The 17,120-nt window shown below is 48.3% G+C and overlaps 1 long non-coding RNA gene across 1 annotated transcript; it reads right to left on the bottom strand.

Moving 5' to 3' along the window:
* Positions 1–471: 471 nt before the first annotated feature.
* Positions 472–4,940, bottom strand: LOC133361304 (uncharacterized). The gene is made up of 4 exons (XR_009757354.1): positions 4,745–4,940; positions 2,320–2,541; positions 1,652–1,790; positions 472–573 (listed from the first exon to the last, which is right to left on the bottom strand). It is a non-coding gene; the product is annotated as an uncharacterized LOC133361304 (long non-coding RNA).
* Positions 4,941–17,120: the final 12,180 nt, after the last annotated feature.

Genomic DNA, 17,120 nt, shown 5'->3' with positions numbered 1-17,120 from the left:
ACACAGACAAATGCAAAGCTCCACCAGGTAGCCTCTAGCAGGGCTGCAGGGACAAGTGCTGTTACACAGACAAATGCAAAGCTCCACCAGGTAGCCTCTAGCAGGGCTGCAGGGGCAAGTGTTGTTACACAGACAAATGCAAAGCTCCACCAGGTAGCCTCTAGCAGGGCTGCAGGGGCAAGTGCTGTTACACAGACAAATGCAAAGCTTTACCAGGTAGCCTCTAGCAGGGCTGCAGGGGCAAGTGCTGTTACACACAGACAAAGGCAAAGCTCCCTCAGGTAGCCTCTAACAGGCTGTAGGGGCAATTGCTGTTACACACAGACAAAGGCAAAGCTTTACCAGGTAGCCTCTAGCAGGATGTAGGGGCAAGTGCTGTTACATACAGACACATGCAAAGCTTCCCCGTGTAGCCTCTAGCAGGCTGTAGGGGAAAGTGCTGTCAGTAGTAGCGAGTAGCAGCACACGCACCTCATTGGTCACCTCGAAGCCACGCCCCTTGTGGACGGGGGCTGTAGGCACGATGCCACGCCCCCCCGCCTCTGATTGGTCTACAGGAGGAACGCCGCCCATCTGCGAACGACAGCCAGTTGGAGCGGAGCCAGCGACACGCCCATCGTGAACCCCACCCACACCAACACCCATTCACCCACCACACTCACCCACCCACTCACCCATTCACTGACTCACTCACCCACCCACCCACTCACCCTACCACCCACCCAATCACCCACCACACTCACCCACCCAATCATCCACCCACCCACTTACCCACTCACTCACTCACCCACCCTCTCACCCATTCACTGACTCACCCACTCACCCACCCACCCACTCACCCTACCACCCACCCACCACACTCACCCACCCAATCATCCACACACCCACCCACTTACTCACTCACTCACCCACCCACTCACTCACCAACCGACTCACTTACTAACTCACCCACCCACCCACCCTGACTGACTCAACAGCTGATGCTGCTCTATCAGCTCAGATTATCCACTCTCTCACTCACCCACCCACCCACTCACCCACCCACTCACTTATCCACCATACTCACCCACCCAATCATCCACTCACCCACTTACCCACTCACCCACCCACCCACTCACCCACTTACCCACTCACTCACCCACCCACTCACTCACCCACCGACTCACTTACTAACTCACCCACCCACCCCGACTGACTCAACAGCTGATGCTGCTCTATCAGCTGAGATTATCCACTCTCTCACTCATCCACCCACCCACTTACCCACTCACTCACTCACCCACCCACCCACTCTCTCACACACCCACCCACTCACTCATCCACCACACTCACCCACCCAATCATCCACCCACCCACTTACCCACTCACTCACTCACCCACCCACTCACCAACCGACTCACTTACTAACTCACTCACCCACCCACCCCGACTGACTCAACAGCTGATGATGCTCTATCAGCTCAGATTATCCACTCACTCACCCACCCACGTAACCACCCACCCACTTAACCACCCACCCACTTACCCACCCACTCACCCAACCACCCACCCACTCACCCACCCACCCACTTACCAACCCATCCACTCACTCATTCACCCACCCACCCACTCACCCACCCACTCACTCACCCTCCCACCCTGACTGACTCACCAGCTGGTGCTGCTCCATCAGCTCAGAGTATCCACCCACCCACGACCTCCTCCACCATCTCTTCCTCGTCCTCAAGAAGCAGCACAAGATAAGTCCCAGCGAGAGGGCGAGGAGCAGACCCAGGATGGAGATACCGGCCCTGGAGATTACTCACACGGTGGGGGGGGGGGGGGGGGAGATCAGCGGTGATCAGTGGTGATCAGCGGGGATCAGCTGTGATAATGCGTCATTGGATCGTGAGGTCGAACTCACTCACTCGGTAACTCACCCACTCACTCACCCACTCACTCACCCACCCACCCACTCACCCACTCACTCACTCAATCACCCACTCAACCACTCACTCAATCACCCACTCACTCACGCACCCACCAACTCACCTATTCACACACTCACCCACTCACCCACCCACCCACTCACTCATCCACCTACCCACCCATCCACCCACCCACTCACCCACTCACCCACCCACTCACCCACCTACTCACCCACTCATCCACCCACTCACACACTCACCCACCCACGGACTCACCCACCCTCCTACTCACCCACTCACCCACCCACTCACCCACCCACTCACCCACTCACCCACCCACACACTCACCCACCCAACCACTCACCCACCCACTCACCCACTCACTCACCCACCCACTCAACCACTCACTCACCTAAGCCCCTCCTCATAGGAAGGACCGCCACGCCCCCCTGGGGATCCGAGCGACGCGATTGGCTGATGGTCTTTGTCTCCTCCCCCCATCGTAAAGCTGAGGGGGGCGGGGCGTTGCGATGGGCGGGGCCACGGAGAGGGGGGCGGAGCCTCAGGGGGTTATCAGTCGATGTTGACTACCTCGCCTGGTGCGCAGGAGGTCGTGGGTATCGATACCGGAACCCTGTGCGACAGACAGAGACACACACAGACACACACACAGACACACGCACAGACACACATACACACACAGACACACACACAGACACAGACAGAAACGCACAGACACACAGACACACAGACACACACATACAGACACACACACCGACTCACACACACACAGACACACACACATAGACACACACAGACGCACACACAGAAACACACACAGACACACAGACAGACAGAGACATACACACAGACACGCACATACAGACATACATACAGACACATACATACACGCACAGGCAGACACAGACACACACAGACACACACACAGACACAAACACACACAGACTCACACACACACACATACATACAGACACAGACACACACACAGACAGACACACAGACAAACAGACAGAGACATACACACAGACACGCACATACAGACATACACACAGACACGCACATACAGACATACATACAGGCACACACAGACAGACACAGACACATACATACACACACAGACACACAGAGACGCACAGACCGACACACACACAGACACACACAAACACACAGACAGACACACAGACACACACAGACAGACACACAGATACAGACAGACACACACAGACACACAGAGACACACACACAGACAAACACACACATACACACACATACAGACACACACACAGACACACACACAGACACACACAGAAACACACACAGACACACACACAGACAGACACACACAGAGACAGACAGACAAACAGAGACAGACACACACAGACAGACAGAGACATACACACATACACGCACATACAGACATACATACAGACACAGATACACACAGACACATACACACACAGACACACAGACACACACACTTACACACATAGACACACAGACACACACACTTACACACACACAGACACACACACAGACACACACAGAGATACACACACACAGACATACACAGAGATACACACAGACAGACACACACAGACAGACACACACAGACACATACATACAAACATACAAACACACAGATACACACAGACACACACACAGACACATAGACAGAAACGCACAGACACATAGACAGAAACGCACAGACACACAGACACACACAGACACACACAAACACACACACAGGCACACATACAGACACAAACACACACATAGATTCACACACACAGACACACACACAGACACACACAGACAGACACACACTCAGACACACAGACACACAGAAACACACACAGACACACACAGACAGACACACACAGAGACAGACACACACAGACAGACAGAGACATACATACATACACGCACATACAGACATAAATACAGACAGACACAGATACACACAGACATACACACACAGACACACAGAGACACACAGACACACACACTTACACACTTACACACACACAGACAGACACACACACACAGACACACACAGAGATACACACACACAGACATACACAGAGATACACACAGACAGACACACACAGACAGACACAGACACACACACAGATACATACAAACACACAGATACACACAGACACACACAGACACATAGACAGAAACGCACAGACACATAGACACACACAACAACAACCGCCATTCGCCACTAAGTGGGGGTGACGTCACCACGACGCTTGTGCCAGGCCAAGTGCACCTTGAGGCCACGTGAAGTGTCGAACGCCCGCTGGCAGGAGGTCACGGGGCAGACCCAGGTGCCACGGGTCGACTGACCGAGATGACCGAGATGACAGACACATACATACACACAGACACACAGAGACACACAGAGACAAACTTACACACACACAGACAGACAGACATACACAGACACACACAGACACACACAGACACACACAGCGATACACACAGACAGACACAAACAGAGATACACACAGAGATACACACAGACAGACGCACACAGACACAGACACACAGATGCACACAGACACATAGACAGACACGCACACAGACACATAGACAGACACACGCAGACACACACACAGACACACACACAGACACACACAGATACACAGAGACACACACAGACACACACAGATACAGACACTTACACATACCCACAGACACACAGAGACACAGACACACATACAGAGACACAGACACACATACAGACACACACACAGACAGACACACACAGACCCACACAGACACACACAGACACATAGACAGACACTTACTGATGCTGGTGATATCGCTGGATCTGCTGTGACTCTGTACACACAGAGATACTGACAGAGACAGGGAGGCAGAGCGAGAGAGAGAGGCTGCAGGCAGATTATAATGTATATCTGTGTGTGTGTGCACCTCGTGAGAAGGGATCAGCTGATCCCAGGGCGTGGAATGTGCAAATTTGAGAGTTTCCCAGAGGCTCTAACATAGACATAATTAGAGATATATAGAGATATATAGAGATACTAAGAGATGCATAGAGATACATAGAGACTCAAGTAAATACAGAGACCCACATAGACCCAAAGAGACCAAAACACATAGAGACCCACAGAGACCCATACTCATAGAGACCCACACTCAAAGAGACCCACAGAGACCCACACTCAAAGAGACCCACAGAGACCCACACTCATAGAGACCCACAGAGACTCACAGAGACCCTCAGAGAGTGTGTGGGTGAGTGTGTGGGTGAGTGAGTGTGTGCGTGAGTGGGTTCTTGGGTGAGTGAGTAGGTTAGTGAGTGAGTGTGTGGGTGAGTGAGTGAGTGGGTGAGTGAGTAAGTGTGTGAGTGAGTGAATGGATTAGTGGGTGAATGAGTGGGTGAGTGACTGAGTGTGTGAGAGTGTGAGTGAGTGTGTGAATGAGTGGGTGAGTGAGTGTGTGAATGAGTGAGTGGGTGAGTGAGTGTGTGAATGAGTGAGTGAGTGTGTGAGTGAGTGTGTGAGTGAGTGAATGAGTGGATTAGTGGGTGAATGAGTGGGTGAGTGACTGAGTGTGTGAGTGAGTGTGAGTGTGTACGTGAGTGAGTGAGTGGGTGAGTGAAGGTGTGAGTGTGTGAGTGAGTGAGTCGGTGTGTGAAGGTGTGAGTGGGTGAGTGGGTGAGTGAGTGGGTGTTTGAGTGAGTGAGGGGGTGTGTGGGTCAGTGAGTGGGTGAGTGACTGAGTGTGTGAGTGAGTGTGTGAGTGTGTGAGTGAGTGGGTGAGTGAGTCTGTAAGTGTGTGAGTGAGTGGGTGAGTAAGTGTGTGAGTGAGTGGGTGAGTAAGTGTGTGAGTGAGTGTGTGAGTGAGTGTGTGAGTGGGTGAGTGAGTGGGTGAGTGAAGGTGTGAGTGTGTGAGTGGTTGAGTGACTGAGTGTGTGAGTGAGTGTGTGAGTGAGTGGGTGAGTGAGTCTGTAAGTGTGTGAGTGAGTGGGTGAGTAAGTGAGTGGGTGAGTGAGTGTGTGGGTGAGTGAGTGAGTGTGTGACTGAGTGAGTGAGAGTGTGAGTGGGTGAGTGAGTGTGTGGGTGAGCGGGTGAGTGGGTGAGGGAGTGAGTGAGTGGGTGAGTGAGTGAGTGAGTGTGTGAGTGAGTGAGTGGGTGAGTGAGTGTGTGAGTGAGTGTGTGAGTGTGTGAGTGTGTGAGTGAGTGGGTGAGTGAGTGAGTGTGTGGGTGAGTGGGTTCTTGGGTGAGTGAGTAGATTAGTGAGTGTGTGAGTGAGTGGGTGAGTGAGTGTGTGAATGAGTGAGTGAGTGGGTGAGTGAGTGTGTGACTGAGTGAGTGAGAGTGTGAGTGTGTGAGTGAGTGAATGAGTGGATTCGTGGGTGAATGAGTGGGTGAGTGACTGAGTGTGTGAGTGAGTGTGTGAGTGTGTACGTGAGTGAGTGAGTGGGTGAGTGAAGGTGTGAGTGTGTGAGTGAGTGAGTCGGTGTGTGAAGGTGTGAGTGGGTGAGTGGGTGAGTGAGTGGGTGTTTGAGTGAGTGAGGGGGTGTGTGAGCAAGTGAGTGGTTGAGTGACTGAGTGTGTGAGTGAGTGAGTGTGTGAGTGGGTGAGTGAGTGGGTGAGTAAGTGAGTGGGTGAGTGAGTGTGTGGGTGAGTGGGTGAGGAGTAGTCAGGAGGATTGGAAACTGCTGAGATTCCGCGTGAACGAACAGAGACAGAGATAGAGGCAAAGGTGGCACCAGTAGCCTCAAGGAAGCTGGAGGGGCAAGTGCTGGTTTGTAGCAGGCAGTGTCTAGACACACAGACACTCACTCAGAAACTCACTCAGACACACACTCACTCACCCATCCAACGACCCAAACACTCTCCCCCTCACCCACCAACCCAACCACTCACCCACTCCCTCACCGCAATACAAATTCACTCACTCACCCACCCACTCACCCACTTACCCACCCAACCATTCACTCACCCAACCACCCACTGACCCACCCACTCACCCACCCACCCACTCACTCACCCACCGACCCACTCTCACCCACTCACCCACCCACTCTCACCCACCTACACACTCACCCACCCAAACACTCAATAACAACCGCCATTCGCCACTAAGTAGTGGTGACGTCACCACGACGCTTGTGCCAGGCCATGTGCACCTTGAGGCCACGTGAAGTGTCGAACGCCTGCCGGCAGGAGATCACGGGGCAGACCCAGCAGGTGCCACGGGTCGACTGACTGAGATGACCGAGATGACTGGCTGATGCACCACCTGTGCCCCCTACTGTGCCAACTTGCTGTGCTTTAGCCACTCGGCGCTTTGCTCGTTATTGTGAGCGTCGCTCCTCCACCCTCCGTTGTTGTTGGAGGGTGACTGCCTCCAACTGCCCAGTAGCGGCCTTCACGAGCCTCCTCCACAGAGGCCGAGCCAGAACCGGTCCACCGGACCTCCTGAATGCCACAGAGATCCACGCGGTACCGGTCTAGCTCGTGACAGAGGAGTGACAGCCTCTCCTCTGCAGTGAGCGTTCGAACATTCTACGTGGCCTTACGAAGTGGTTTTTAGTTGTTTCTGGAGGAACCCCGAGGGTAAAGATTCAATCTCCTGGCTCCGCCAATTGGGGTTTGGCCAAGAGCCTCTGGCACAAGCGTATTAGTTACATATTTAATTTGTGGTCTAGTGGTAACTAATTGAAGGTGGAGGCGTTATCAGCCACTCGCACCCGTCCAGAGCCCCTGTTTAGCCACTGTGGTGGTCATAGACGCCATGAGGGGAGAGGCCAATCGGCATTGGCCCTCCCCCCACAGCACTGTCCACGACAGAGTTGCCCGTCCGACACCACACACTCACCCACCCACTCACCCACCCACACACTCACCCAGCCACCCACTCATGCACACAGTCACCCCCTCTCTCACCCACTCACGCACTCACCCACCCATTTACTCGCCCACCCACTCACCCACCCACTCACGCACTTACACACCCACCCACTAACGCACTTACACACCCACACACTCGCCCACCCACCCATTCACCCACCCACCCACTCGCAAACGCACCCACCCACTCACCCACACACTCACCCGCCCACTCACCCACACACCCACCCACCCACTCGGCCACACACCCACTCACCCACCCACCCACAACATACATTCAAGCACTGTAAAATGCTAATAAAACCATATTGTATATTTAGGAATTTTAATTCGATTCTAACCCTGCACCCCCAGAGTTCGCATATCCGTTCCCCGATTCGATTAAACGTTCACTTTACATACATATGAGCCGAGTGCGATTATAATACTTCGAATAACGTTCTCAAATCGTACCTCCGTTTATGGTGGAATAAATGAAAAATTAGTGGAAAGTTTAAAGTCGCTTAATGTTTAGTGTTATTGTCTTGAGTGTTATCAGTTTACATGTTACAGAGGGATTCGGGACCGGAACATTGCGAAACGATTCATAACTAAGATCTTTCCCCACCAGAGCGCAAGCCGCTAATGAAAAGAACACGGGGCAGCAAGAACACATGCTTCCATGGGCGGTCGGGGACAGGGCATGGTTGTCTGTTCACACCCAGACGGTACCTGTCCAGCTTCCGACAGAGGAATGGCAGCCTCTCATCCGCAGTGAGCGTTTAAACATTCCACGTGGCCATATGAATTGGTTTTTCGTTGTTTCTGAAAAAGCCCCGAGAGTAAAGATTAAATCTCCTGGCTCCGCCAATTGGGGTTTGGCTAGGAGACGTCATAGACGCCTGTCCCCCAGGGCCTCCGGCACAAGCTTATTCGTTACATATTTAATTCGTGGTTTAGTGGTAATTAACTGAAGGTGGAGGGGTTACCAGCACATCACACCCGTCCAGAGCCCCCGTTTTGCCACTGTAGTGGTCATAGACGCCATGATGGGAGAAGCCAATCGGCATTGGCCCTCCCCCCACAGCACTGTCCATGACAGAGTTGCCCGTCCGGCACCACACACTCAACCACCCACTCAACCACCCACACACTCACCCACCCACCCACTCACTCACCCACCCACTCACTCACTCACTCACCCACACACTCACCCACTCTCTCACCCACCCACTCAACCACCCACCCGCTCAGTCACCCAGCCACTCGCCCACCAACCCACTTGCCCACCCACTCACCCGTTGTCGTTGCTAAATCGTGATTCTGGGGTCCTTAGCCGTGTTAAAGGCTAAATAAAAGAACCCTCTACAGTCTGATTCTGGAGTTATTACAATTGTAACTATTCAAAATATCACGAGCTCATATTGGGTTTGTTCACGTGCGAGGGACCGGTGCCTGGAGCCCTTTCATAGTCTTCAGAAGAAGCCAGGGACCTGCCTAACCCTTCAAGGCTGGGGTGCGAACCCTTGACGCCCGGAACGGCACAAGATTCCACCATGGGCGAGGCACCGGTGTCGAGAAACCGGTCAAAATGCGCAATGTTGCGCTTTGTGTTTTAATTTTATTTATATATTTCCATACTGGTATATTGCTATTCGATCCCACTGAGATAGAACATTCATCCAGCAGTGGGCAGCTTGATTCTAATATGACCATGGTGTGATTCTAATGATTTTGATGCAATTATGAACCTGGCACCTCCCAGGCCGCATTTACGACTCCCGATGCGAATTTACACATAACATAGATTCGAGCACAGTGTCATTCAAATTGTTTTAATTCAATCCTTACCCTGCACCTTCTGTTTCACATTGGTTCGCATGTCCATATTACATGCATACATGTTACATGCATACATGTTACATGCATACATGTTACATGCATCCATATTACATGCATACATGTTACATACTTGCGAGCATAGTGTGATTATAAGAGGACCATGGAGTGATTCTAATTATTCGAATGCGATTCAAATATCAAATTTAAATTTAAAATGTTATTTTAATAACGTGTAATATATAGCTCATAGCTTATATTGTTAGAGTTCACAACATTAGAGTTTACTTTAACACTAGTTTACAATGTTTTTGTTAAAGCGTTACAATGTATATGTCATAGTTTAAAGGTAATATTGTTGGAGTTCATAATACTCTTTGGTTTTTTCGGTAAAGTCACGTGACTTTACCGAAAAAACCAAAGAGTATGGCGTCTTGCAGTCATGAAAACTTCAAATCAAGATAGAGTTTACAGTATGAGAGTTTGCGATGTGAGAGTTTGTGGCCAAGCCCTGTTCTCGCGGGACCCCACACGGATTTGGAAATAATTGCGATGACCATGAATGAGCTGAGATTTGAGCGACTAATGTTTACTTTGTAATGGAGTGGCTCGAGAGTCAAACAGAGAGCTCGGGGTGACTGAAAAAATATTACGTCATGTGGTTATACCTTTTCAATACCATCCATCATCATTACCACCCATCATCATCACCACCATCCATTATCAAGAAACATCATCACCACCCATCATAAATTAACAAACACACACAGCTACAAACATAGATATGTAACCTGACACAGACATAGATAACAGATACACACAAATAAACAATCTCATTAACAACTTAATCATAAAAAGCCCATATTACCACTGCCAGGATAGGTGCACACAGACAAATCATTTACACAATAATAATTTACATGGAACTCAAATTCACACTTAGTACAACCACCTCACTCACTTAAATATAACTACAGATCAAAAACTATAATAAAAACCTGAATTTAAAAGTAAATAAACCAATGGGATGGTGTTTATACACTTGAAATGTAATGAATGAAATGCAAGTTAATAATTCCAATTAAACAAAACATAACTACGAACAAATATGAAGACTGAGGCCTAGGTATATGCCAGGCCTGATGGCCAGGCATCGCTTCAGTCCTCGCCGCAGTAACGGCGACATCAAAGACAGCACAAAGCGAGGGGGCAAATGTTTAATGTTGAACCGAGGGCTCTGCTGTTTCCGGTGACGCAACCACTCGCACTGCACCACGTGGTGCGCCCGCCAAGCGCATGGGGGCGGAGCCTCGCTGTAGTGACGTCACCTCTGTTACGTCATAGCCACGCCTCCACCCGCAGTCGAGAGGAATGCGCACGAGTGAGCAGCAGCAGAAGAAGCCTTTGCAGAGCGAATCCTCAACGAGGTGAGCGTCCCTGTGGGAACCTCATTTGCCAGTAAAATATGATAATTGTTTTTTACCCTTCTATCTGGCAACAAAACTGACACCTTTTTACAGTGCGCCTTTTGGCGTCATCAGGTCCAACCCATGTGAGACTAAGGAAAGCTGTCTCGGGTGTGGACCAATCAACTTCAAGGACAGTGCACATTATCAGAGTTATGTTCTTTTGTTTGTATTATGACTGCAGGTATTGCGGTCTATGCAAACATGACTCCTTGTAAAAAGGTGTCAGTTTTGTTGCCAGATAGAAGGGTAAAAAAACAATTATCGTGAGCGTCCCTGTTGACGATGCGTGTTGTTTATTTTTATTGCACGTTTTGACTACAAACTAAAGCTTCATTATTTTTGTGTATGTTGCTATTTGGATTTTCTGCAACCAAATTAGGACTATTAGTTAGATTACTTGGCATGCTCTGATATGTTGCTGTTACTGTCATTGTTTAGACCCAAAGCAAGTTAACATTTAAAACGTTCATAACTAACCTGTTTAAATCTCATATAATATGATTAACATGTCTATAATTATTGTGTTCTGATTGCCTGCATAATTGTGCCCTGCATTACATGTATTGAATGTTATCCAACACGGGGGAGGAGTCTACCTTTTAGTTCAGACCCGAGCTGCTGCCATAGATGTCTCCTATCTGTGATGTCACAGCCACATGGGCGGTACCTCTGACATCACGTGACCTACGACGTCATTCTCGGGTTATAACAAATGATTTAAGTATGGTCATTTGACCCCAATGACCTACAAGACATAGGGGGGCCTTTATCAAGCAGTAGATTAATACAAATGGGCTGTGCATCAACATGCTTGTCTGGATTAGAGGTTAAACATCACGGTTATGTCTGGCGATTATGTTTAATGCAATAGGCAGTTGGAATAAACATGTTCGCGTGGGTGGATGAGTGAGCGATCTGACGCACGCGTGAGTGGGCAAACAAGCGAGTGAGTGGACTTGTAAAACAAACGGCACGAAAGTGATTTGATTGGTACAGCGAGTGGTCAAAGATGTAATAGTTGAGAGGATGAGTGTTTCAAAAGGTTGCTAAATCTGAGCGTTTTTACAACCTCCCCAGGCCCTCCAACATCAAACAGAAACTACTCCTTCCCAACAACATGGACAGACAACGCAAGTGGGCTGACATCTTGGAGGACTATGATGGTAAGTCACAGTTACCTGCATCACGTGGCTTTTATGCAGAGGAGGCAGCTCCCTGATTAATTATTTTTCTTGGTGGTGATGGGAAGAGGTTAACGGTCAAGTGTGGCAGACAGCATGGATTTAGAGCTGCGTTTCAGCCATATTGGGTTAAATTGGGGTCTCACATTTATGAAATTGATGATCTCAACATGCTTACAAAAATATGACTTGTAATGTTTTACTGCCATGTGACTAATGTTTCTCAACAGTAGGTCATGTTATGTGTTAAGAGGTAATTACAAGAATCTCAGAATTAGTTGTGTGAATATCCACGTGCTTCGTTCTCTAATACATTACTCGTCCTTTGAATTAATTTTGTTTTCCGTAGCCAGGGAGTCATGGCGCCAATCGACCACGTGGGGGGACATTATGGATGAAGTGGACCCTTTCCCAGGCCAAAGCTATGAAAATCGTTCCCCAAAGGTGTGTATGGGGTCTATGGGAGTCAAACACCACATTCTCTCCACACTCCCACACCATTGCACCAAAACATCACTACACCTCACATCACCACACAATCTCTTCACATCACCACCAACTCGATACAATATACTCTTAGTTTTTTCGGTAAAGTCACGTACGTGACTCTTTCTTAGGTTTTTTCGGTAAAGTCGCATACGTGAGTATGAATGCTTGCAGTCACGAAAGATTCAATTCGAGAATCAATACAATAGCATAGAGCCTCATAAAGCGCCAATACCATCACAAGGCACCGTCTCTCCAGAACATTCCACAATTTCACCTCTCCCTATCACAACACCATCTCCCAACACCATCACTCCATCTCTCCATAATCACGTCATGCCATGAGTTAATGTGCATGTTTGCATCCGTACATAGATGTGCAAGTATGCATTTTTGTTTCTCTATGTGCCCGTCCATGTTTGTGTGCCTGCGAGAATAGATTTTGTCCTGAGTGTGCATGTCTGAATGGGTATGTGCTTATCTTCGCGTGAACAGAGGAGCATTGGGGAGGTGAAGAACTTCAGTGGAGTGAAGCGTCTCCAGGAGGACAAGCGCCTTGCGAAGGAGAAATGCACAATGGAAGAGAAGCGCCCCAATGAGGTGAAGCGCCTCGCCAAGGTGAAGCACCAAACAGAGCAGAAGTGCCTTCGAAATAATATCCTCAAAGACGTGAAACGGGTCATGGAAAAGCGCCTCCTTGAAGAAACGCGCTTCATGGAGGAGAAGCGCCTTCGCGAGGTGAAGCGTCTCAAGGAGAAGCATCTGGAGGAAGAGAAGCGCCTCATAGATGTGAAGCGGGTCGAGGAAGAGAAGCGCCTCATGGAGGAGAAGCGGGTGGAAGAAGAGAAGCGCCTTGTCGAGGAGCAGCACCTCATTGAGGTGCAGCGAGTCGAGGAAGAGAAGCGCCTCATGGAGGAGAATCGCCTCTTTGAGGTGAAGCGTCTCATAGAGCTGAAGCGTCTCGAGAAGAAAAATAAGCGACTTGAGGAGAGGCGCTTTCGCAAGGTGAAGCTCCTCTAGGAGAAACGTCTCATGCAGGAGAAGCGCCTCGTTGAGGTGAAGCGTCAAGAGGAGGAGGCGCACTTGATGGAGGAGAAGCGTCTTGTGGAGCAAAAGCGCCTCGAGGAGGAGCAGCGCCTCGCCAAGATCGAGCGACAATGGCTCCAGACCGCTACCACCAGTAGCAGCACCACCACCGCCGCCACCGCCACCGCCACCGCCACCACTACCACTACCACTGACACCACCTCCACCACCACCGCCACCACGTCCTCCAATCCTGTGTGGGGCCCAATAGCTCCGAGCTTTGGAGAAGAGGGCTTCCAAGAAGATAAAGCAAACTCCGGAGTCGCTGAGCCACGGTAAAGCACTCTGCGTGTGCGCCCTGTGTGTTTATTTTTGTTATTTATTGCCATGCTTCTCACGCAGCATCAGCCTTACTCGGTCTCAAGACTTTTTTTGAGGAGGATTCTGCCAAGTTTGCTCGCATTTTGCAAGAAAGTTGCTATTGTTTGCGATCCAAATTGAACGATTTGCATTGCTTGTGTGGGTTCAGTAACAGGGAGAAAGCTGCAGAACCTTCCCAGAACAGCTGGCTGCACAATCCACACGGAGAATGTGGCCAAACGTGGAAATCAAACCCAGGTCAATGTTGCTGTGACGCACAGGTGCTCAAGCCCTGTCGCGCTCTCAAAATTCACAGACACTGCAAACCCCACGTGTACATTCCGCTATACTGAGGACAGATTTATTTTTCATAACTGGTTTCTGGGTTAGACCACATAACGAAGTGGGCATATCTTCACCATGTAACCCTCCACCCACCGTGAGATTCTCGCTGTCTATCGCCTGTTTCCAGGCCAGTTGCCAAGTCGCCTTGTAATGCACAGCGACAGCTACCACTGAGAGGGGTGTCCAATTTAAAACGCGATGAGATGAGAGATGCGAGAGGTTCATCGCATGCAATGCGCACTCTGAGATGTCTTCGATGTCAAGGGAGGTGGCTCTCTCGACCACAAATCACTGACGGACACTTTTTTGAAATCGTGGATGTGTTGAAGCGGCCAAATGGTCGTGCACTCATTCTTCACCATTACAGTTCAGATCTTGCTTCCCGCCCTGGCTATTATTGCTGCTGCATTGACCACACAGATCCACACCCATTCCATCACAGTGGACGTTCAGGATATCTATCGATGCCATTTGAAATGCTTAGAACATTATGTACAAGGGGTCAATTAGAATATACATATATAAAAATGTCAATCTAGATTTAAAGTTTTCGTGACGACAGGGATCCATACTCCTTTGTTATATCGGTAAATTCACGTAGGTATGAAATAAAATAAATTTAATTAAATCACGACGTTTCGATGGCCATGTCTTTATTGCAAGAAAATGTATTGCTGTGGTTTTCCCACCTTATGATGATTGCTTGTGTTACAATCTAAACGTTGTGATTTAATTTATTTTATTTTATCAACGTACCAGTCCCTAATCCCGAAGTATGTCGGGGATAAACTGTACTCTATAACATGTAAACTGTAATACTATAAACGATAACGCTCAAATCTCAGCTCAGATAGGATCATTTCAATTATTTCCATAGACGTGTGGGGTCCCACGAGAGCACTGTTATATACGCAGCATGTTGGTGTAGGACATATTAAACATTAGGTTCGCGTTTTAACGTAAAAATGATTGCAAGATGAATAAAAACGTATTTTTCACAAATGTTTGTCCCTTATTTATTTTACAATGTTCATAGCAAAAACATGTTAAGAGAATTTCAGGTGGAAGATCTCCGTCGCACAAGTGTGCCCTTAACCGGCAGCATCTTGTTTCAAATGTTATCGCAGTAAACAATTCGGACCACAGCAGGACACTCAATCTCGAGCATCAGCGAAGCAACGATATGAGAGGGCTAAGACCTGCAAGTTTATTCGAGTGTTGACGTTATTTTAGCTATATAGTTAAGTACATGTACGTGATAAGAATTCGTCGACATGGCCTGTGTCTTGTTCTCCTTAATCAACCAAAATTATGACAAATTATGTCATAAATGAGTGTGAGCTAATTCTTCGGTAGTATTCACTAAACACTGTTGGCACTAACCTACACTAAGTTATGTTTAAACAAAGTCAACTTAAGTCGCTTAAATCTCAGCTCAGGATCATCTCTATTATTTCCATAGACGTGTGGGGTCCCACGAGAGCAGGGCCGGCCACAAACATTCGGGCAGCAGTTGGAGCAGAAGCAGAAGTCGCTGCTTTGCCATCGAACGGTTTCGTAGCTGCTGTAGTTGCTTCTGTTACTGTTATATCGGCAGCTTGATGGTGTCCCGTGATGGGATAACGCCTTTGATCAAAAACTATGATCGAACCTACCAGACCAACGCCATCGATCGACGTCTTGGATATACTCTCACATTGTAAATTCTCACACGGTGAACTTTAACATTATGAACTTCAACAATGGTAACTTAAAAACATTCACATATACATTTGAATAATCTAAAAATTACTGTAAACTAGTATTGTTAGTAAACTCTAAATTTGTGAACTCTAACAATATAACCTATGAACTACAACCTATCCATTGTAACGCTGTAAACGAATATAGACGCACAGTGAACACATGTGGTGAACTAATAAGGAAATCATGGGGAATGATACTTTAACGCTTTGGTATTCCTGGAACGGAAATGGTTTGCATTGTACTGGAAATGTGTGAACATAGGACGTAATAAATATTCCCTTCGAGTTTTGACGTAAAAATGATTGCAGATGAATAAAAACGTATTTTTAACAAATGTTTGTACGGTCTTTATTTTGTGTTCCTAGCAATAACATGTTAAGATAATTTCAGGTGGAGGATCTCCGTCACACAAGTGTGCCCTTAACCGGCAGCATCTTGGCTGTCTACCCGATTAACACGTGTTCCTTGAGGGTAAAGATCCCCGTAGTTAATCGTTCATCAACGTACCAGTCCCTAATCCCGAAGTATGTCGGGGATAAACTGTATTCTATAACATGTAAACTGTAATACTATAAAAGATAACACTAAACATTAAAAGATTGTAAACTAATGTTCTAATTTATAACCATATAAACGGAGGTAAGGTATTATAATATCATTAGAATCACAGTGTGGTCGTATAAGAATCACGCACAAACCCATTATGAACTCATGAGATTATGAATCGTTACAATTATTATAACAATCACAAATTGTGACAAAGCGAATTTCCCACAAGCAAAACACCACGCTCACGTGACGAATTCTTAAACAAACTGCAACACTCAAGTGACAGAACTCAACAAAAAAACGCCGGATTAAAAAGAACAAC

The sequence above is a fragment of the Lethenteron reissneri genome, chromosome 72 (genome assembly GCF_015708825.2).
Source record: "Lethenteron reissneri isolate LAM-NWPU_2019-01 chromosome 72, ASM1570882v1, whole genome shotgun sequence".
Classification (NCBI taxonomy): Eukaryota; Metazoa; Chordata; class Hyperoartia; order Petromyzontiformes; family Petromyzontidae; genus Lethenteron; species Lethenteron reissneri.
This window is presented reverse-complemented; position numbering and strand designations above follow the sequence as displayed.